This window comes from Pinus tabuliformis, chromosome 6 (assembly GCF_031772625.1).
Source record: "Pinus tabuliformis cultivar Carrire ecotype Pingquan chromosome 6, CPIR1, whole genome shotgun sequence".
NCBI lineage: Eukaryota > Viridiplantae > Streptophyta > Pinopsida > Pinales > Pinaceae > Pinus > Pinus tabuliformis.
In genome coordinates this window covers 820,904,553-820,928,668 of record NC_142292.1, presented here as the reverse complement: position 1 = coordinate 820,928,668, position 24,116 = coordinate 820,904,553, and the positions used below count along the sequence as shown (strand labels likewise).

The window sequence follows — 24,116 nt, the reverse complement described above, 5'->3', positions numbered from 1 at the left end:
GGTTGAATAGGTCATTGTTGATAAATATAATTGCTTTAGATGTGTAGAATAGATTGGTAGGATAATAACAGATAAAGTTCCAAGAAAAAGGGTTGACAACACTCTTAGTTTCACCTCTCCCTTATTGGATCAAGCGCTGGAATTGCAGAAACAATGTTGCCCACAAAAACACTAGTTTTCTTGACCATGCAATCCTTGGTGTAATGTTTTCATTTGTAGAAGTTAGTCATGCGTTCAGACCTTTGAAATGCTTCTTTGCTTAAGTGTTTTACATGGTTCTCTTTATAAATAAAGCTATTGTTCATTTGTTTCATTGACAGTTAGGATAGATTAGCTAAGATTTCGATTGTGTGCAGGACTTGGTTGATTCAGTTAAGTGTAAACCGTGCAGGGCATCCGAAAAAAAAATTATTTCGTCTATAAGGTTGTTGCATACATTTATGCATTCAAAATTGTATTTTAGATTAAAAAAATCTTGAAACTGTATTATTGGATTTTAGTGAATTTCAATAATAAAAAAATAAAAATTATTTTGTCTATAAGTTAAACTATATCATAAAAATCTAATTCCAAACTATACCTACCTAATTCCAAATTTTACACACCTATAAAAATATAGCACCACTATAAATACAAAAATAAATATTCTTACTATCCAATTCCAAATCATCAGATGAAAACTCACCTTAATAACAATAAAATAATTAAAAATTAAAACATTTTCTATTATATTCACTTACTTATATTCATATTACATCTAAATTTCAAAATATTGTGATATTAACAATTTTCTTTAACTTTTAAATCATCTTAAAATGATTCTTTACTTCTTAAACATAAAAATAAAATGCTCAACAATTATGAGTAATCTCTTCGATTTTAGTGAATGGCCATCAAGGTACAAATACCATTTCAATATTAATAGTGCATCATTAACATCGTCATTAAAAAAAATTTGTCATATATTTATATGTTTAGTTGATTATGTATTTTTTCCTTTATTAAATGGAAATTTAAATAATACATTTATATCTTTTTAATTATAAGAGGAAAATCATTTTTCTTTATTAAATGGAAATTTAAATAATATATTTATATGTTTTTAATTATAAGAGGAAAATCAAGGGTGGTTTTCTTTTTATAGTTATAACATTTAAATAAATTAATACATTTTCAATCTTGATTTATTAAGATTAAAAATCAAGTAGACTATAGTTAGTACATTTGTATTTCATAATGTATTTATGATTTATCATAGTAAATATTATGGGAAGAATTATTTATCAAAAGGTGAGGTCAAAAATTGTAAAAGTAAAGCAAAAATTGAAAAATTAAAGTGTTAATTTATTTTATTTTATTTTATTTTTAAAATCAAAATTGTTTACATAACAAGAGGAGACATTACAACATCTCTTCCATATTCAAAAAGGAGACATTACAACATGTCACGACTCTATGACGATTATCCAACTAAAAAAAAAAATTAATTAAATAACCTGGGCCTAACATTCACCCATATATAATCAACAGGGAAAATTTATATGCGTATACATATAATTCTTTTACGTTGCTGCAACCATGACTATAATTGAACGTATACATATGAACTATATATATATATATATATATATTCCCATGGCGTATCAACCTGTTGATTGAATGTAATATTGAATATACTATGAGGCTAAGTCAAAGGTGGCACTTCGACTTTACTACCCGACCAAGCCGGTGCCAAGTGGTGAAGGCGTGTTAATATCTTCACCTACCTCTGCCAGGTGGCTAGCACCGTGCAGAGGCCATGTGAAGTCTTGGTATCTCCGCGGGGTTTAGCGCGCCAGATCTTTGATTCGATGGACGGCCCGGATCACTTACCCAGATCCAAGGGCTCACAACAGTTCAAGGGTTTTAGGGCTTTTATAAACCACCAAACCGTGGTTTTCGGTTTCATTTGCATCTGTCTGGAAGAGGGCCGCATCCTGCTCCGCTCGGCAGTCCTCCATGCACCGGTGAGCAACCTGCAACATCCTCCAGGTATTTTGACCTCCATTACGCGCCATATACTGGTCTTCTGCACTGATACATTCATATTGTTTATGCTTACGGGTCTTATTTATACTCTGGAATTTCTTATGTTATAAGCTTATCTCGCTTCCTTTTTGTTTACAGGTATTTGATTGGGACTTCAATACTGTTCGAGGGTCAATATGCAGCCCCTGCACTTACAGGTATTTACCCATACGATTTCCCAGCCGGAATCATGGTTAACTTAATATAAGGGTTTGATAATACGACTTCTCTTATAGTGATTTAATCCAGCCTGAGGTGTTCCTCATGGCGGTCTATTTTAATGGCCCAGGGTTCTATCCTTCGATCAACCCTGGCTCGAATCGAGGACGGCCTTTCCATCTTTGAGTATACAGTTTGAGGGTTGGCTATCCGTTCGGCATTCTGCCAGGTTTCATGTATTATTTGTTTGAGAGTTCACGGCCCTCTGCCGGAATCATAAACCCTGAATGTATTAAAGTCTCTGCTCGTTTATTGTTGTTATTGTCAATAGGGTTTTCCATTTGAATTTACAAGTGTTTATATGAACCTAGGACGGCCGAGAGCCTCCTTCAGTACTCTGAACTTTTGGACATTTATACTGTTCTTGCACCCGAAAGGGCTTTCTGTTATAATATTTCTAAGGAGTTGTTACGGAAATTACCGAGCATGTATTGGTCAATGGATTTTGTTTATTCGGCGTTCAGTTCTACTGTATCACATATGATGTTGTTCTATGAATATACAGTGCTCGGCATTTTGTACAGGTTCACTATTGTTCATTGACCACAGAGTTCTGATTTATTTATTTGAGGGTTAAGAGGGTAACAGTCGCATACCCACAGATTACATGCGACTTTTCCACCGGCCGTCCCCTCTGTAGGGTTTGGTTGCACGGTGACCTTGTGTCGACCTCGCACCATTAACGGCTTAACTTTGTTCTTTAAACCAGTTGAAATCGTTAATGATACTACTATGGTTTCTTTCGTTCACATAGGTTCCGAGCATAATAATGTGCCGCTGTGATTTCTTTGCAATAGGTTTTGAATATAATGATATCCAACCCTAACACAGGGTCTATTACGCTCTTGTTGTAGTTTTATCATATGCTTATGAATGATAACACCATCCCACCGTGTGCTATGTCTTCCGTCGTATCACGATACTGTTATACAGTTCTGCATTTTCATTTAATTCATTTACTAATGTAATGTGTTGTATTGCTCTGATATACCCATCCTTTCTCGCATACCACTAAGGTCTCTATTTCCGGATTTGCATACAGTTTGATTATAACTAGAATGTCTCTGCTTTTATATAGACTACATGCTCCAGTTATATAGTTTGCATTTGAATAACAGATTTTTATCTCTGTATCGATAACGTGCCTTGGTTATCAGTTTGCAAAGAAATATATTTCCGTTCTCTATATAGACAACATGTATTGGTTGTACAGTTTGCATATAAATGATTTGTCTCTGTTCTATATAGATACTATACAGCACTTTCCATTCTGTTAACAAGATATATATATACAACAGATAATCTCTATTCTTTCTGTTTAAATAACCAGTTCAGGTATTAATAAGAACTGTTTCGAACATGATATATATTCTTGCATCTAATAACAACAGAGACTTAGATTTACTGTATTTTCCTCCTGAACACCCAGTAAACTGATACAGAGATATAAATCTGGTGAATAATGGTGAATAATGGTGAATAACTCGTACCTGGTCTACCAGCTACAAGAGTTAATGCTCCAGAAGTTCACCTGCACCTTACATGTTTGCTCTTAACCACCCAGCCATGAGATCCATCAGTTCATTGGATTCTCCCCCCGAGCTGTCTTGCAGGCCTGCAGCCCTCAACAAGACTCAAGCACCTCAGTGCTTAGGTTATCTGGTCCTCACCAGACTTAACCCTTTCTCTTTTCTTTTTCCTCTTTCTCTCAGATTTTCCTCTCCCTCTCTGTCACAACAGACCAGGGGTTTTCCCTCCCAGGACTTTTCCTGGCTGAGGGTTAGTTTCCTTTTCAGTTTTCATAACTGTTTCTTTTTCCAAATCCTCCCTTAGGAGACTGCCAACATTTATCCAAAATATCTTCCATTTCATAAATAAAAATAATATCTTTTAACAATAGTAATTAGCAGTTCACACTAATTTCTTACCATGGTAACTTTCATAATTACAAGTTTTACGGGGTCATTACATCTTCCCCCCCTGGGATTGGACATCGTCCCGATGTCTATTCCCTTTAAATAAGTCTGGGTACACTTTCCTCATAAGCTCCTCGTCTTCCCAAGTAGCCTCCTCAGGCCCATAGTGCTGCCACAACACTTTAATTTGGGTAATAACCCGTTTCCGCAGCCGCACTTCTCTCCGGTCGAGAATGCTCTGTGGTTCGACCAGAACCTCGCCTTCCGGTTCGACCTGCAGACAATCAATATCCTTAATCAGTTTCCATTAAGTATATTGACACATTCAAACAACGAGGTTAATTCTTACCCGAACATCTTGCCATTGGATCACATGTTTGGGATCGTATACATATTTCTTTAGAACAGAGACGTGAAACACGTTGTGAATTCTAATATGGCTTGGCAAGGCGAGTTGGTAAGCCACCGGCCCCACTCTAGCCAAAATCTGAAAAGGACCAAAGTACCGAGGAGCCAGTTTGGCGCATCCGCTCCATTGCAGTGTGCTCCTTCTGGCTTGGATCCTCACAAACACATGGTCACCAACCTGATATTCCTTAAACCTTCTTTTTCTGTCTGCAAAACTTTTCTGCCGGTCCTGTGCAGCCTTCAAATTGGCACGCACCTTTTTCACCGTGTCTTCCATCTCTTTAAGCATTTCCGGACCCAAACTCAACTTATCCTCAGGCCCACCCCAACTTGAGGGTGTGCGGCATTTTCGCCCATACAAAACCTCAAAAGGGCTTAATTGTGTCGAGGTATGATATCCATTGTTATATGCGAATTCAACCAGGTGCAAATATTCTTCCCATTGGTTTGGTTTCATCATTACATACGCCCTCAACATATCTTCCAACACTTGATTTACTCGCTCGGTTTGACCATCGGTCTGTGGGTGATATGCTGTGCTAAAGTTCAGCTGCGTTCCCAACTCAGCGAATAACGTCCTCCAAAAGGTGGATGTGAACTTTACATCCCGATCTGAAATGATTACCTTTGGTAGTCCATGCAATCTGAACACATTTTGCATAAAAAGATGAGCAATTTGCACTGCTTTATAGGTGGATTGCACGGGTATGAAGTGTGCCGCTTTACTCAACTTATCTACCACTACCATGATGGAATCATGGTTTTTCCTTGTTCGAGGCAAACCTGTTATAAAATCCATGGAAATGGTTTCCCATTTCCATTCCGGAATAGGCAAAGGTTGTAACAGCCCGGCTGGATGCTGATGTTCTGCCTTAATCTGCTGGCACTCTAAGCACTTTGCCAAATACTCAATCACTTGCTTCTTCATTCTAGGCCAGAAGTATTCTTTCCTTAGTGCAGTGACCATCTTTTGGTACCCTGGATGGCCAGTATAGTGGCTGGTATGGAACTCGTCCAAAATCAGGTTCTTAAGGTCATTTGAATCAGGTACATATAATTTCTTATTAAAGTACAGCATGCCAGCATTGTCCAATGTATAACCTTGCTGCAATCTTTCATTATTTGATTGTTGTACCTGCTGTTTTAACTGCTGGTATTCAGCATCCTGATTTGCTGCTGATTTAATCTGCTCAAACAGAGAGGTCCGCCACTTGCTGACTGAAAGTTCACACAAACACTGCACCTTTCGACTCAATGCATCAGCCACCCGATTCTCTTTGCCCTTTAAGTGCTTAATCTCGAAATCGAAACCACTTAGGAAATCTGCCCAACGTCCTTGTCTTGCATTCAAGGTAGGTTGGCTGAAGTAATTGGTCAAACTGTGGTGATCTGTTAACAACAGAAATTTCCTCCCCAAGAGGTAATGTCGCCACATTTTCAGAGCATGGATCACTGCTGTTAACTCTAAATCGTAAGCAGAGTATTTCTGCTCATGATCCTTTAGTTTCCTTGATTCATACGCGATTACTCTTCCTTCTTGCATTAATACTCCTCCCACCCCCTCTTTACTTGCATCAGTGCATACCACGTAATCCTTATTAGGATCTGCTATACTCAAGATGGGTGCAGTAGTGAGTAAATGCTTCAACCGATCAAAGCTCTGCTGACATTCTGGTGTCCATTTAAATACCTTTCCCTTTTTCTGCAAGGACGTGATAGGATAGGCTATCCTTGAGAACCCTTCCACAAATCTTCGATAGTAGCCTGCTAGTCCCATAAAGGATCTGATATCAGCTACATCCTTGGGTATGGGCCATTCCATAATAGTCCTTATCTTCTCCGGATCTACTGCTATTCCTTCTTTAGTAATCACATGGCCCAAATATTGGATTTCCTCCTTGAAAAAGTCACACTTACTAAATTTGGCATACAGCTGATGTTCCCGAAGAGTTTGCAGCACCATCCGGAGATGTTCTTTGTGTTCCTCATGGGAACGAGAATATATCAGAATGTCATCTATAAATATCAGCACGAATTTATCCAAAAACCTGTGAAACACGTTGTTCATTAAACACATAAAGGTGGCGGGTGCGTTGGTCAAGCCAAAGGGCAGCACCACAAATTCGTAATGCCCGTAGCGTGTTCTGAAAGCGGTTTTGGCAATGTCTTCTTCTTTAATTCTGATCTGATGATAACCAGATCGCAAATCGATCTTGGAAAATACCTTTGCTCCCTTCACTTGATCGAAGAGTTCGTCTATCCGAGGCAGGGGGTACTTATTCTTGATCGTGAGCTTGTTCAGCTGACGATAGTCTATACACATACGGAGGGTTCCATCTTTCTTTTTGACAAATAGTATTGGAGCTCCCCACGGTGACACGCTGGGGCGGATATAATTCTTGTCCAGCAACTCTTGCAGTTGCATTTTTAATTCTGTCAACTCGGGTACGCTCATTCGGTACGGTGCTCGTGACACCGGGGCTACCCCCGTATTAACTCTATAGTAAAATCTATGTCCCTTTTCGGAGGCAGTCCTGGTACCTCTTCAGGAAAGACATCCACAAATTCCTGCACTATTGGAATGCTGTCCAATGCAGATGTCTTGTTCTTCTGGTCTGCATAACCAACTTGAATAGCGTAAATCTGACACTTCTTCCTGAGACATTTAGCTAGCTGGGAGGCAGTAATAGGCCGGATCTGTACAGGGTGTTTAATTCCCTGTAATTCTTGCTGCTGTCCCAAGTCATCCTTGTAATAAATGGTTTTGGTCTTGCAGTTCACCAACGACCAATGCTTTTCCAGCCAATCCATACCAATCAGAATGTCATAGGACCCCAATGGAAGCACATTCACGTCTGCTGTAATTGGCTGTCCAACTATGCTAAAGGAACAATTTTTAATTTTGGCTAAGACTCTTCTTTTAGCTCCTATGGCTAACTGTACCAGCCATGGATTCTTGAACTTTTCATAAGATAGCTTACACTGTTCTACTACTTTTGGGCTAACATAACTTAAAGTAGCTCCTGAGTCAATAAGAATACCTATACAAAGATTGGAAATTTTACCTTCAAACTCCACCATGCTCGGCTGGTATTCCGCTTGACGGTCCTCCCGAGCCGCGTTAATTCTTGGCATGCTGCGCGCCACTTCTCCAACAGTTGATGCTTCTTGGATCTGAGATATTTGATCCACTCCTTTACGCTGAGGGCAATTCTTCACGTAATGTGGGCCTCCACAACCCCAACATTGGACTGGAGGTCTGGTCATCCCCTCAAGGTCTGACCTGGCATGTGGTTCACTGATCCTGCTCTCGCTTGGCTTATTCCGGAAGGTACTCTTTGCTACATTTCTACCAATCTGTCCTTTACCAGCAACCTTGCTGCCATTACCACGACTTCCCTTGCTGTTACCAGCAATTCTGTTGCTTTTCCTTTCATTCCACTTTTTATTTGAAGTGTCTCCTTTCTGCTTGTTTTGCTCATAACAGATTCTTGCCTTACGAATCACCTCGTCCATTGTCCTGGGATTATCAAACTCAATACGTTCTCTTATATAAGCTGGTAAACTGCTCACAAATCTCTGCACCTTGGCCTTCTCCTCCTTGATATATGGTACATAGCGCAGCAGGGAGGTGAAACGGTTAATGAACTCGTCCATGGACTGCTGTCCCAGTCGTAAATCATGGAACTCCCGTGCCTTCTCATCGTAGAAACGCTCAGTTAGATATCTCTCCTTGAAGTACTTCTGAAATTTTTCCCAAGTTATGCTCTGCTCACTTACTCCCTTTACTATTTTGATTTCTTCCCACCACAGGGTTGCTTTGCCCTGTAGCTGGAAAATGGCCAGCCGCGCCTTCAGATTCTGATCATACTCATACAGCTGGAAATACTTGTTAATGTTGATTAACCAAGCCTCTGCCGCTTCCTCCTGCTCTCCGTCAAAATCTGGAGGTTTAATTTTCTGGAATTCTCCCTGTAATTCCATTCTGTGTATCTTTGGCGTCTGCTGTTCCACTACATTGTCAGAATGATCTTCCTTCTCCTCTGAAAATTCAGGTGCATAATTTCGTTCTTCAGTTGCTCTTTGTTGTTCCGCACTGGGATTGGCTATTGGTGGATTTTGTCTTTCCGACAGACTCTTCAATATCCTTTCCTGTTCCACTGTCAATCGCGCATTGTCTTCTCGCAGACGCGCCATTTCATCTTTCAGCTCTTGAACAGTTTGCAGTATTGCCAGATTGGTACTGCGTGTCTCTGCCCCAAGCTGTATCCACAGCTCTGGATTTTCCCGAGGAACGCCGTCTGCTCCCTGCATTCCCTCCATCTTTACTGTTGGCTGTTATCGGTTTGCTGTCTCTGTATTTGTTTCCTAATTAATAAACAGAAACCAATTAGCGGAATTTTTAATTCTTTCTCATACATATATCATATGATAATTTCCATGCAGCTGGGTCCTGCTGCTCCAGAGGCCACAGTTTTGAAACCTCTGCTCTGATACCACATTGTCACGACTCCATGACAATTATCCAACTAAAAAAAAAAAATTAATTAAATAACCTGGGCCTAACATTCACCCATATATAATCAACAGGGAAAATTCATATGCGTATACATATAATTCTTTTAAATTGCTGCAACCATGACTATAATTGAACGTATACATATGAACTATATATATATATATTCCCATGGCGTATCAACCTGTTTTGATTGAATGTAATGTTGAATATACTATGAGGCTAAGTCAAAGGGGCACTTAACGACTTTACTATCCGACCCAGCCGGATGCCAAATGGTAAAGGCGTGATAATATCTTCACCTACCTCTGCCAGGTGGCTAGCACCGTGCAGAGGCCATGTGAAGTCTTGGTATCTCCGCGGGGTTTAGCGCGCCAGATCTTTGATTCGATGGACGGCCCGGATCACTTACCCAGATCCAAGGGCTCACAACAGTTCAAGGGTTTTAGGGCTTTTATAAACCACCAAACCGTGGTTTTCGGTTTCATTTGCATCTGTCTGGAAGTAATCCGCATCCCGCTCCGCCCGGCAGTCCTCCATGCACCGATGAGCCACCTGCAACATCCTCCAGGTATATTGACTTCCATTACGCGCCATATACTAGTCTTCTGCACTGATACATTCATATTGTTTATGCTTACGGGTCTTATTTATACTCTGGAATTTCTTATGTTATAATCTTATCTCGCTTACTTTTTGTTTACAAGTATTTGATTGGGACTTCAACACTGTTCGAGGGTCAATATGCAGCCCCTGCACTTACAGGTATTTACCCATACGATTTCCCAACCGGAATCATGGTTAACTTAATATAAGGGTTTGATAATATGGCTTCTCTTATAGTGATTTAATCCAGCCTGAGGTGTTCCTCATGGCGGTCTATTTTAATGGCTCAGGGTTCTATCATTCGATCAACCCTGGCTCAAATCGTGGACGGCCTTTCCATCTTTGATTATACAGTTTGTGAATAGCTATCCATTCGGCATTCTGCCAGGTTTCATGTATTACATGTTTGAGAGTTCACGGCCCTCTGCCGGAACCATAAACCCTGAATGTATTAAGGTCTCTGCTCGTTTATTGTTGTTATTTGTCAAGAGGGTTTTCCATTTGAATTTCCAAGTGTTTGTATGAATCTAGGACGGCCGAGAGCCTCCTTCAGTACTCTGGACATTTGGACTTTTATACTGTTCTTGCACCCGAAAGGGCTTTCTATTATAATATTTCTAAGGAGTTGTTACAGAAATTACCGAGCATGTATCGGTCAATGGATTTTGTTTATTCGGCATTCTGTTTTACTTTACCACATATAATGTTGATTTATGAAGATATAATGCTCGACATTTGTACAGGTTCACTGTTATTCAATGACCACAGAGTTTTTGATTTATTTAGTTGAGGGTTAAGAGGGTAACAGTCGCATACCCATAGATTACATGCGACTTTTCCATCGGCCGTCCCCTCTGTAGGGTTTGGTTGCCCGGTGACCTCGTGTCAACCTCGCACCATTAACGGCTTACTCTGTTCTTTATACCAGTTGAAATCGTTAATGATACTTCTATGGTTTTTCTTTCACATAAGTTTCGAGCATAATAATATGCCGCTGTGATTTCTTTGCAATAGGTTTTGAATATAATGATATCCAACCCTAACACAGGGTCTATTACGCTCTTGTTGTATTTTTATCATATGCTTATGAATGATAACACCATCCCACCGTGTGCTATGTCTTCCGTCGTATCACGATACTGTTATACAATTCTGCATTTTCATTTAATTCCTTTACTAACGTAATGTACTGTATTGCTCTGATATACCCATCCTTTCTCGCATACCACTAAGGTCTCTATTTCCGGATTTGCATACAGTTTGATTATAACTAGAGTGTCTCTGCTTTTATATAGACTACATGCTCTAGTTATACAGTTTGCATTTGAATAACAGATCTTTATCTCTATATCGATAACGTGCTTTGGTTATCAGTTTGCAAAGAAATATATTTCCGTTCTCTAAGTTGACAACGCATATTGGTTGTACAGTTTGCATATAAATGATTTGTATCTGTTCTATAAAGATACTATACAGCACTTTCCATTCTGTTAACAAGCAATATATATACAACAGATAATCTCTGTTCTTTCTGTTTAAATAACCAGTTCAGGTATTAATAAGAACTGTTTCGAACATATATATATATTCTTGCATTTAATAATAACAAAGACTTAGGTTTACTGTATTTTCCTCCTGAACACCCAGTAAACTAATGCAGAGATATAAATCTAGTGAATAATGGTGATAATGGTGAATAATGGTGAATAACTCATACCTGGTCTACCAGCTACAAGAGTTAATGCTCCAGAAGTTCACCTGCACCTTACATGTTTGCTCTTAACCACCCAGCCATGAGATCCATCAGTTCATTGGATTCTCCCCCCGAGCTGTCTTGCAGGCCTGCAGCCCTCAACAAGACTCAAGCACCTCAGTGCTTAGGTTATCTGGTCCTCACCAGACTTAACCCCTTTCTCTTTTCTTTTTCCTCTTTCTCTCAGATTTTCCTCTCCCTCTCTGTCACAACAGACCAGGGGTTTTCCCTCCCAGGACTTTTCCTGGCTGAGGGTTAGTTTTCTTTTCAGTTTTCATAACTGTTTCTTTTTCCAAATCCTCCCTTAGGAGACTGCCAGCATTTATCCAAAATATCTTCCATTTTATAAATAAAAATAATATCTTTTAACAATAGTAATTAGCAGTTCACACTAATTTCTTACCATGGTAACTTTCATAATTACAAGTTTTACGGGGTCATTACACAACATCTCTTCCATATTCAAAGCCTTTTGGCACAACTAACCTAGATCCATCTATCTTATAAAGGCCAAGAGAGATTAAATATCTCAAATTGCAAATTGGTTTTTTCATGTTACCTAAATATATATTTTTTAAATATTTATTAATGAAAAGAATTATGATTATTTATATCAATATGTGTAATTCAAATAAATTTCAAAAATATAATTTAAATTAAAGATTTAGTATTTTTAATTAAGTTTGAACAGAGTAAATTAATTGATAATAAGTTGTATTGCTAGGCACTTCACTGCAACTACTTACCCACTTTGTGTCTAATTACATCTATAGGCGTGTCTATTTTTAATTTAAATTATAATTTTAATTTTTTTTGTGAAGTTATCTATGATTCTCTAGACTTGATCTGTGGTTTGGGAAACCCCAATTTAACATCTAATATGTAAATATCTCTATCCAACCTGGAAAAATAAAATCTTAAATCTATTTGAATTTCACATATTTATATAAATAATCACAACTTTTCTTTATTGAAAATCATTAAAATGAAAATAAAAATAAAAAAAGTGATATCTCAGCTCTTCATCAGATGGACATAGACAGTTAAGCCGTATCTATTTCAACCGAGGGTGGATGTGTAAAACAGAAAAGACTTGATAAACCCTTGAACGAGGGTGATTTGACCGAGTGTTGTCATCTTGAACGTTACAATGTGTGAAAATATTTTTTTATTTGTAAAATGCTGGCTGAATTGCACCCGTGTGGAACTTGAAGAGCAACCGCTTCAATCCTACGAAAGTTACATATTGATCATGGCGCTTGAAGTGGAACCGATCATGGCGCTTCGACTGTATGAGCGTCATTTAGATCTAACAATAACAATTATTGATTTACAGGCTTCAAATTTCTGGAATAAACTACAGCAGCGGGAGTAGTCGTACGGGATCTGTCATAAATTTGCCAGAAAGCATGGCAGATACTTTAGAAATAAACAACATGGAAATTGAGAGAGAAGAATACCTATGCAGTGTGAGTTTGTCCATGGTTTACGATCCCGTGAAGATAGCCTCCGCTGACTTTCTCTACGATCGGAACACGTTGGAGACGTGGGTTGAGAAGAATCCAGGGAAAGCAACCATCCCTCAGACCCGGGAACCTTTCCGTGCCACTGATATAACTCCGAACGCAGATCTCAGGGCAGAAATGAGACAATACTTCCAACGTGTCATGGGCAACGAATACACAGGATGGGAAGTCATTCCCGACTATCCACAAGAACTGTCGTCGGATGAAATCCGAAATCTGCTAGGCGACATTCTCCAACTCTTCCCCAGTCCGGCCGCGGAGGAGAATCTGAGGAAAATGAGCGTTGAGAGTTGGTCCAACGCATGGAAGCGACTCACTTTTCTCCGCCTCAATCTACAGATGAACGCAAACAATCGCCAACGCTTCCTGACCGATGAACAACGTCCAATCGAGTCTTTAGAAGAATTTATAGAAATCTCCTACACTCAAGAAAGAAAAACTGAAGAATCTGACCTCTTTCACAGAGAAATTCTCCGAACAATTCTTGCCCTCGACTTGACTACACATCATCCTGTACTCCTTCGCCTTCTCTCGCCCATAGCTGAAATTCTGGAACCCAAACAACTACTTGGCATTCTGTCATGCCTCAACGATGCAGAACCCCAGGCTGTTTCCTCAACTGATCTCAGAAACTTTGCTCAGATTATCGATAGCTTCATTCATGGTAAGTTTAAAGAAGTAGAAAATACCGAACTCATTCTCAGAATGCGGAATTACGTGGCGGAAGGATTTGTTCAAATTGTGATTTATGCAGTGGGTATTTCCAAGAGCGACGATCGCATTGGCGTTCGGGACGCCGTTTGTGAAGCTTTGTTTCTAGCCCTCTTTCACCTGTGTCACCTCCTACAATTCATAGAATCTCGAGAAACGCTGCTGGCTTTCTGTATTCATATGGACCTGTTGACATACATCCACGAAATGATCGAAGAGGCAGTCAAGCAGGAGAGTCCGCGCTGGCGTCGTCTTTCTGCCGATGACTGGTTCCTTGCACTTGTACTGATCATCGCAAAGATATTATACAGAACCTTTGGCAACGCCGACATAATGACGAAGAAAGAGTATGAACTCTACCTGTCGTTCCTCAACACTCCAAGCGCTCGCGATTCGACAACGTTGAGAGACTCTGTGAACTCTATACTAGAAATGTTTCGCCGCTTCGTTGGCGTATGGTCAGAAGTGAACTCCACCGATGAATAAATAAATTTGATTGAAAAACTTACAAACACGTACCTCTCTGTTCATCACCTTACACCACCTATATTGACGTGTGATTCCCTCTTCAAATCCTTCAGCGTTATATCCACTGCTTTTCTGATGATTGATTTATTTTAAAAGTAAATTTATAATTTATTTAATTTAATTATTATCTGCAAACAAATACCGTCAATACTTTACTTGACTTGTTTTTCGTATAGATATATATATCAAGAAAATTTATAATTTATTTAATTTAATTATTATCTGCAAACAAATATCGTCAATACTTCACTTGACATGTACGTGTTTTTTAAGATATATATATCAAGAATAAGTGAACGTTAATTATCATCATTATATATATAATTTAATATTTAAATAATTTAATTTATTATAAATAAAAAAAATAAAAATTTAAATTTTATAATTATAGATATTAAAAAATAAATATGTGAAAAAAATAATTAATAATAATATATAATTTAATTAAAATGAAATAAAACATTTAATTATATTTTTATTAAGAAAACTATAAAAATTAAATTACTTAATATATATCCACATCAATTTACGATAAGTATTAAGTTAAATTTTAAATATCGTTAATCTCAAAGGGTATTGGCTAGACAAATTTGAAATCTTATTGGGCGTTTCTTTCTTCTCTATAAAAATTAAATAATTACTTAACATGTATGACATCAATTTACGATAAGTTAATTTTTAAATAACTTTAATCTCAAAGGATATTGGCTAGACAAATTTGAAGTTTTAGTGTGTTTCTTTTTTCTCCATGTAAATGCTGTATAATTTTAACCAAACTTTTATATTAGCTTTTTTCAATTAGTTAAATTTTAGCTGAATATTAATCTCTAACATTTTATCCTAATGGGGTACAAGTGGGGATAGTTTTTTCCTTAAGAGTCAAGAAAATAATGTTAGTAAAGTGTGGCTTATATTAAGGTTGGAGGGAAATTGTGAATTTAGGAATTGAGGATGTAATTGTTTTTGGTGATTCCTTGAATATAATTCACCATTTATATTTAGAGTTTCACCCCTCATATACAAAGTTAAGTCAATTTTTCAAGAGGATTTTTTAGTAGTAACACTCCATTCCCAAAAAAAAATGTGTCCATGTTCTTAGATCAAACAAATCCAACGCTGATCACATGGCTAATTTGGGGTTAAAGGCTCAACCAAGGTGAGGCCGTAAGGGAAAAAGGGGTATGTCCCATTTCCTTGATGGTTAATCAAAAGATTCAAACATCAAATTGGAGGAATAATGCATCATATTTTGTGTAATTTTTTGATGTTTTTTAAATTTTGGTTTTTGTTAAGAATGTACAAGTGGAATACTTTAGATCTTGTAGAATTTTGTTCAAAATCTTAAAGGTTAGAATTGCTAAAAGTGGAGGAATAATGCATCATAGTTTTGTGTAATATTTTGATGCTTTTCAAATTTTGGTTTTTGTTAAGAATGTACAAATGGAATACTTTGGATCCATTAGAATTTTGTTCGAAATCTTAGAGGTTAGACTTGTAGATAGTTATTGATACATATTCCATTTTGACCATGTCCATTAATTTCATCTTCCTTATGTAAATCTTAGAGGTTAGACTTGTAGATAGTTATTGATACATATTCCATTTTGACCATGTCCATTAATTTCATCTTCCTTATGTAAATCACAGACCTAAATGAGCTTTCTTTTAGTGTATTTTAATATAATAGCTATCATATAAAGACAACATTAGATTCATTTTCATTGTAAATTGTGTCCCACTATACTCTTGAGATGTTCGTCATCTGAGATGGTTTTTACCATTGCTAAAGTGACACACTACCCAAGCTCTTCCATTTTTGTTCCATTTATCCGTTTCATTGCTCTCATTTAGAAGTGCTCAATATTGCTAGTAAAGAGAAGTAAAAAACGTACATTCAAGCAGCACCAATTTCTGTTTGCCTTCCATCAATAGAAATCACCATCATCTACCTTCAAACAACAAGAATCACCATCAAAAAAAAGAAAACACACAAAACATATGTGCAACATGTACTTTGTACTTTACCTTTTCACTTGTGATCTCTGCACAATATAAAGTGAGTCAAATAATTTTTATTACAAGAAAATTTCTTTTCTTGGAGTAAATTTGTACATTTTAACATTACAAGAAATTATTGTTTTTGAATAAATAAGGCAATTATCTTGCTTAATATGTATTGTCACATTATTATCACAACTTTTAATATGTACTTAAATTCATATATCACATAAATCACAAATTTACCTAGCTCTAGAGAAGGGTTAAAAGCTAAATCAAGGTGAAATTTAGTGGTAGGGGAAAACGATTATGTCTCATTTTCTTAATGGTTAACACTAAAAAATCAAAACAGAGGAATAATTCATCATAATTTTGTGTAACAGCTTAATTCTTTTTTAATTTTGGTTTTAGTTAATGCGATATTGAGAAATGTACAAATAAAATACTATAAATATTGTAACATTTTGTTCAAAAACTTCAAAATTAAAATCGTAGAAACACATGTTGCAAAAACCTGCCAACTAAAACTTACATTGCCATAATGGCCTATACCTTAGAGAGGCATTGGTTTCACTTTCCAGGACCATCTTGTTGTGCCAAGTGGGGAAACAGCACGTGCTAAGTGGAGATTGTTTCGAGTCATTTCCAAAATCTGGTGACAAATGCTATTTCTATAACCACTGAGTAACATGGACCCATGAAATACAAAACATGGCCACTTGCCACAATCATTAAGCAAATTTCTATGTGTGGATTAATATAGATTTTCAACATTTTTAATGGCATCATATTTATTATTTTTTCCTTCTGATTTTCAACATTTTTAATGGAATCATATATATTATTTTTTCCTTCTGATTTTCAACATTAGCATTAAAATGTGAGAATCTACTATTATATTAGCCCAAGATCAAATTTCCAAGGCCCTCCGACAAAACCAAAGTATTTCTTTTTAACCGTGTGACTAAGAGTAAGATAAATTTTCTAATTGCACATTTAATTTTTTTATTTAATATTAAAATTGGATTAATTATTATATAAAAAAGTTAATTTTATATAGTTTAATTTCTATTTTTATATAATCTAATTTCTTTTAATACCAATCTAGATTCATTTTAATTTCGGATCTACCAAGCTCTGAGAGGGATCAAATATCTTGAGATGCAAACCTATTTTAAAGTGAAAAGATATTTAATCCCTCTTGACAATTGGTAGATCTAGAGATAAGATGGATTTAGGCTCCTTAAATATTATTTTTTGTAAAATTTACCTCACACAAAAACATTTTGGTTTTGATATCAATTTGCATATTTTATATATCTTAAATACTTATTAATTTTTTGGGGAACGTCGGGGCTGTTCATGACTCCATGGTTTCCAGATTTCGATCCAAACAAAATGACTGTATCCAAAGTGCCGGTCTGGGTTCGTCTATATAACCTTCCCCTTCACTTTTGGAGTGAACGAGTCTTGGAAGGAATTGGGAACAACATAGGGAAATACATCAAAACAGATCTGGAAAGGATTGACGAAAGGGTTTTCACTTTTGCACGCATTTGTGTGGAAGTAGATCTAAGTAAAGGGCTGCCAGACAACATAAGGCTGATCTACAAACAACAAAATTGGTTGCAAGCACTAGACTATGAAAATACTGCTTTCAGATGCAGGATCTGCAGACAAACAGGACATTTGCAAAGCACATGTCCAGAAGCCAAGAAAGTAAATAGTAAAAGAAAGCAGAAAGGGAAGCAGAGGAAAGGATGGCAATTCCCCCCTCCTAACTCAAAGGATGAAGAATCAGAAGCAGAAGAGGAAGATACCCCCACAGAGAACGTTGAGGTCTCCCAAGAAATGGGGACACAGAAGGAAACCACATCAGACAACAAGAATTCACAGCTGCACCCAAATCAAGCAGAGAAGACAAACGAGGATCAGAGCATGGGAGGGTTCAAACGACATCACCAATCAGATACTTCAGATTCAGACAAGGAAATAGGCTCGCAGAAAGCAGAAACTCAATTAGTCATAGCTTCGATCGAGCCCACTCAAGGAGAGTGGCGCAAGGTCGAAAAGAAAAAGGGTAGAAAAACTTGAAGCATGAGCTTTACTCACAACTGAAATCATTTTTTCTTGCCTCCTCCTTTCTTCTCTCTCTCCCTTTATTTTCTTCATTTTGCACGTTAGTTGTGTAACGTTGCGAGGGGTGCGAAAGCACCCGAGCCCAATGGGCAGCTTATGGAAATGCTTCAATGCATCTGCAAATGTAAGTTTTCATTTTTTAAATAAAAGGTTACAGATTTTTTCAACGGAAAAAAAAAAAAAAAATACTTATTAATTTTCACTTTATTTTCTTTTAAATTTAACAATAGATTGAATTTTATAAACCAATATAGATCCATCTTAACAACCGATGTACTGAGAGGGATCATATGTCATTATATGAAAATCTCTTTTTAGAATGCAAAACTTCAAAAAATATGTAGATGTCAAAAGATTTAATTTCTTTTAGTGATTCACAAATTTGTGATGAAGATGAATCTATAATGGTTTTCTATCTCTATTTTTTTATATAGAATTTTTCATTTTTTAAATAGTATTTTCTAGAAATTTATTATTAACAATATTTTATATTAAAAATTGAATGAGTTACACATTTTTACCTTATTAGAGACTAACTAAATTATTTTACCTTTAATTATTTTTTCCTTGTAAGTATTGAAATATTTTACTAATTAGGTCAGAATGAATATGAATGAACTATCTAATCAATAGAAAAATATTTATGGTAATTTTATAATTATAGTTTCTACCATACTAAACTTTGTAATTAAAAAAGTATTTTTGCATTTTTATTTTAAGTCATTTTGCATGTAATTTCATGTATGAAATTTTGATATAAGTTCACCAATATATAATCTGTAATAAATCATTTCATAAAAATAAACATCATGATAATAACTGTCTAAAAAACACAAGCATCATCTAAGATACACATTCAAATTCACTATCATCATCTAATTATATACACCTATAGCACATATAAACTTCATTAGATAGCACACAATCTAATAATCTAGTTGGGCATCATCATTGTGAACACATCTAGCAAACACAAGCATTGTAATCTAACATCATCACCACATATATCCTCAAATATACAACTCATGTCAAATAACCACTATCACATACACATCTATGTGTAAGCACATTAAATGAAAATATCTAACATGACGTAACAATATACACATGAACAACAATATATAAATTAAGTACATCAACATTAAAAAAAATTGCTATATATATACAAACAAGTCAAATAAATGCTATCAAATATTTGATTATACAGATGTACTAGTGGAAGTTTGGTCAATTGCAAAAGATGATCGTAGTCAATTACTACCTCAATAGTCGACCTATGAGGCGGGTAAGAGACGATGGATAGTCAATTACTACCTCAACAATCAACCTATGAGGTGGAGAAGAAGGTGATAGGTCTTCTCTCTTACGAGAAATATGAGGCAACTCCACCAATACTAATACGTGATCATAAGGTGCTTTATAAGGATTTGGAGTACTACGAAAAGGATCAATGATACCCTGACCATGGTTTGATGGGGTAGTACTACTAGAAGCATGATCACCATCGTCACCATCATGATCTGAAGGGGTGGAACTATTTCAAGACTCATGTGACATATATGTTACATGTTTATCCCTCCTCCCTACCAGTATCCTAGTAGCTCTAATGATATGACACATAAGACTCATAATATCGTGCAAACATCCCTCTAGGGCTCGAGGAGCCTAGGAAATACCCTGTTGTCTCAAGTTGTCGTAGGGTGGAATCCATCCTTAACCAAAAGTCTAGACAATCAGTCACTATATTCCATCCTAAATCTTTGATTAACCCTATAGTCCCACATGCCTACACTACTCTACATATGAAGATGTGCCTCACCCTTCGATGCCTCACCCATCTCTGCATCTGATCGCTCCGGTGGGGGAGGAGGCATGTCCCCAATGAATGTGCGAATTTCTACAAAATATATAGTACACAATAATAGATAGATAATTTCATTAAATAAGTTAAGAAAACAAGTTAAAGAACATGCTAGAATAATTTTTATTCTAATTTATTAAGAGAATAAAATGAAACTAGATTAATTTATAGAAAAAAATATTATTACCTCTAACATCTACAGGTTCATTCAGTTGAAGAGGATGTTGGGATACTTTCTCTAATCCATATTCGCATATGGACGCGACACTAAGACAAACATGTGGTCAACCTCACTAGTCAGTAGCACCAATGTGTGGGAAGAAATCTTGGTCGAATACTCCACTAGTCCCCTCTTAGGAATCATATCTCTCCACATGCACATCTGCACCTTAGTCATCGACCTAGGTGAGCAACAGTCAAAAGTAGGCCTATTCTCCATAAACATCTAAAGAAAAGATGAAAAAACTCTGAAGTGAAAGGGAAGTTTTTCCTCCCATGTATAATATCGTGACATGTATCTAAAACCTTAAAAAACTATCATACAAAAATGGAAAACCATTTGATACATCGTGGCACCTGCATCAAATAATTGACATAAAACAAAATAGGGTAAGTAATGTTCTAACCATCACTAGTATAGTGTGAAATGGTACTCACTAATAATGAGAGGCACCTAACCTCTTGTGCACCAAAAGAAGAAATCCATAGTTGTCCATTGGACACTTGAAAATATGTTGGACGCACTACATGATGCCCAAGATATCTCTGAGAGTAGACAAGTTAAATCTTTTCTACAACACCATTGGTGACATTAGGGAACTCAGGAAGATCCTCCCCTCTCTTATATAGGTCAGTGACAAAATATATGTCCTCCTCAGAGGGCCTATAAAACATGTAAGGACTGACACAGAAACATTGTTGGTGGGTATTGTAACAACCACTGGTTGATTTCCTCTATAAATAAAAAAAAAAACCAAGGTCATGGGACACGTATTCCGAGCTGAATGTTAGGCAAAGAATAGTGATGTGATCACTTGTGATTAATTAATGCCCATGTGTCGGCCGGATAATTTTTTCTTGCGGACAAGACCGACCTCCCTAGTATCTAATGATATATAGCGACAAGAAAACCAAACAAATTCTATCTTTCTCTAAATATGCAAGTTATAGATAAAGGCAAACAAGTGTTTTAGGCCTACCTTGGGACTAGTGCAAGTTTGTGGAAGCCACGCTTTGTTGATCCAAATGAGCTCCCTTGTAAAGAATCTGCAAACACAAACAAACACACACATTAAATAGCACCTGCAAAGCCAATATAATAAAGCATATTTATCATGATGATCAAGGAATTCATGAAACAAATCACATAAGACAATTTGTTGAGAAAAATGAATCTGATTGTATTAACTTTAATCAAAGAAGAACTTTACAACCTTGGTGCCTTGATGTTGTACAAGCTCCTTCCAGGGTCCAGCAAGAATCTCCTCTACTTTGACAAGTTTCACTCTCTTCCCAATGAAGCCAAAAGGTATGTAATCTCTCCTCTCAAGCTCAACTAGGAAGTCTCAATTCCAACAACATTTACCCTAAAAAAATTTCAGGTTCTAACCTCCCTAGAAACTAGCCCAATGCCTTGATTTATAGTGCAATGGAGGGAAGTTACTAGGTCCACCTTCAAAGGGATAAAGCCCTCCTTCAAAGGGATTAGCTCCTTTAGTTTTGGTATGCATGAACCACCTAGGAGCAAACCATCCACGTCAAGATTCCTTCTAGAATCATCCAGAGTTAACCACAAGTGAGTTTTTAAGAATAAACTTGCGCCTTTTTGACTTTCACAGGGGTCCGCACCCACTCCTTTAGAGACAAAGTAGGCAGGTCTGCAGGTAACATGAACATGGGGTGCGGGACTGCAGGTAATAGTAAGAGAAAGTGCGGGACCAGAGCTTTATTGATTTTTAAGGACTTTCTCTCATTTTCAAAGCTTGACATGACGAGCTGAGGTTTGAGACTTGCTAAGAGGATAGTATGAATGATGATAGACCCATACTGACTGCAAATATTCATGGTGACAATATTTTGTGTAACAGATTGCCCCCTAAAGTGTGAAGTCTGTAGTAGATGAGGATTTCATTTATCATGTAAGAAGAGTGAAGTACTTTATCATTTCGAGGATCATCTTGTGGAGAGCCTGGTTGGAACCTGTAAAAACATTCAATGAAAAATATATATATGAGATGATATCATCGCTTAGGTAGGTGTTCCCATACTCTAAAAAACTAACTGACTAGAAAACTAACTACTGCTCTGATATAGGAATGATCTTGTAACACATCACAAGTATAGACACATGTAGACACAGTATGGATGCAGCCATCTGTTTATGAATAGTCCAGTGTATAATGAATACAAAATTCCTCGCAGCCTGGATGGTGGAAACTAGATCCAGGTTCTTGATTTCTACTTCCTGAAATAGTACGATTCTATCCATGTGAATGAATGTGTCGAAGTCGAACATGGTAGAAACCACCTGATTACCAGTCAATGATGTAAATTGTTAACAAGTGTGAGAGAAACCACGAGTAATGTTAATGGCTCTCAAAGTACTCAGTACAATCCATGAGATGTGAATAGCTGTGTTGATGTCGAACATGTCACAGAATCCTTTGATCGAAGGTCAATGATGCAACCTATCGTCGAAGGGGAGAAACCTGCCATTGAGACATGCAGATCCCAAGGTACTGACGATTTCTAGATCATCTTTCTAGATAATGAGCTGAAGTCGATAGAAAGCGATCCGTCGTAGGCAAGCCCACAACACGAAATCATAGATCAAGTTTGAAGAAATATAGTTGCAAGGACTGACTCAGGGATGGTCAAGATGGATGACAGATATTTTGCAGATGAATGGTTTATTTGCACTAACCTCTTGAACACATAATGACATAGCAGATGGTTTGGTGACAATTGACCCAAAGTTAATACCCAGAAACAGACTGAAGACTTTCAATATGGTTTGATCAACTGTTAGGCAAAGGATTTCCCAAACCAGGTGAATAAAAAGTGTCATGTTCAAGAGTGGTTACAAAGTATGATAAACAGGCTCATTTTTCTCTCTTTTCCCTCACCATTTCTGGCAAGTACCTCTTTATTTTTGACAAGCTTGAGGAGGATAACATTTGCTTGATTATAAGCTCATCCTTCGATTGAGTCCAACTTAGTTTAAATTCAAACCCTAAGAAGGAGTGGTCCATTCTTGTTTGTAATTGAACAGGTCCTTTATTGTTAAATTGTATAGGAGAAACTCGGTGTTTTTTAATTTTAGAGAGTCTGAAAAAACTTAAGAAAACTCCATGGTTGTCCTTTTTCGTAAATTTTTGTCTCCCAAGCCCGAAAAAGTATAAAATAATACTTGAGAGAACCGCTTGATCGTTACGACCAAGGAGTACTTTTCATATTTAGTGCCTCTGATCCGAAAAAGTAAAAAAGCAATCAATGACATGTCGTTTTATACCCAATATCGAATTTAAAACGACAAAAACCCGGCAATCTTTTCATGTTTTTTACGGTCAGAAAAGAGCTGTAAGTGGACCGTCTTTTTAGTTCCGTTTTAACGACCTTAAAAAGAAAAACTCTGCAATATTTTCATATTTTAGGAGTCAGAAAAGAGCTTAAAGGTGACTCGAATGTTTTTCCATAAAAATGACCAACTTTACCTGAAAAATCCGTTATCCTGCACAAGAAATCAAACATTACTCATATCTGTTTAAAATGGATAAAAATGATTCAAAAGTTACCTCTTTAAAGTGAAAAATAAACAAATTAAAAACTCATTTATTCAAAAAATCTTATAAAAAGGGCTTTTGTAAAT

General features: G+C 36.7%; 1 long non-coding RNA gene across 1 annotated transcript; it reads left to right on the top strand.

The window, feature by feature from the left end:
- The first annotated feature begins 2,168 nt into the window (after nucleotides 1-2,168).
- Nucleotides 2,169-2,737, top strand: LOC149261347 (uncharacterized). The gene is made up of 2 exons (XR_016248426.1): nucleotides 2,169-2,225; nucleotides 2,317-2,737. It is a non-coding gene; the product is annotated as an uncharacterized LOC149261347 (long non-coding RNA).
- Nucleotides 2,738-24,116: the final 21,379 nt, after the last annotated feature.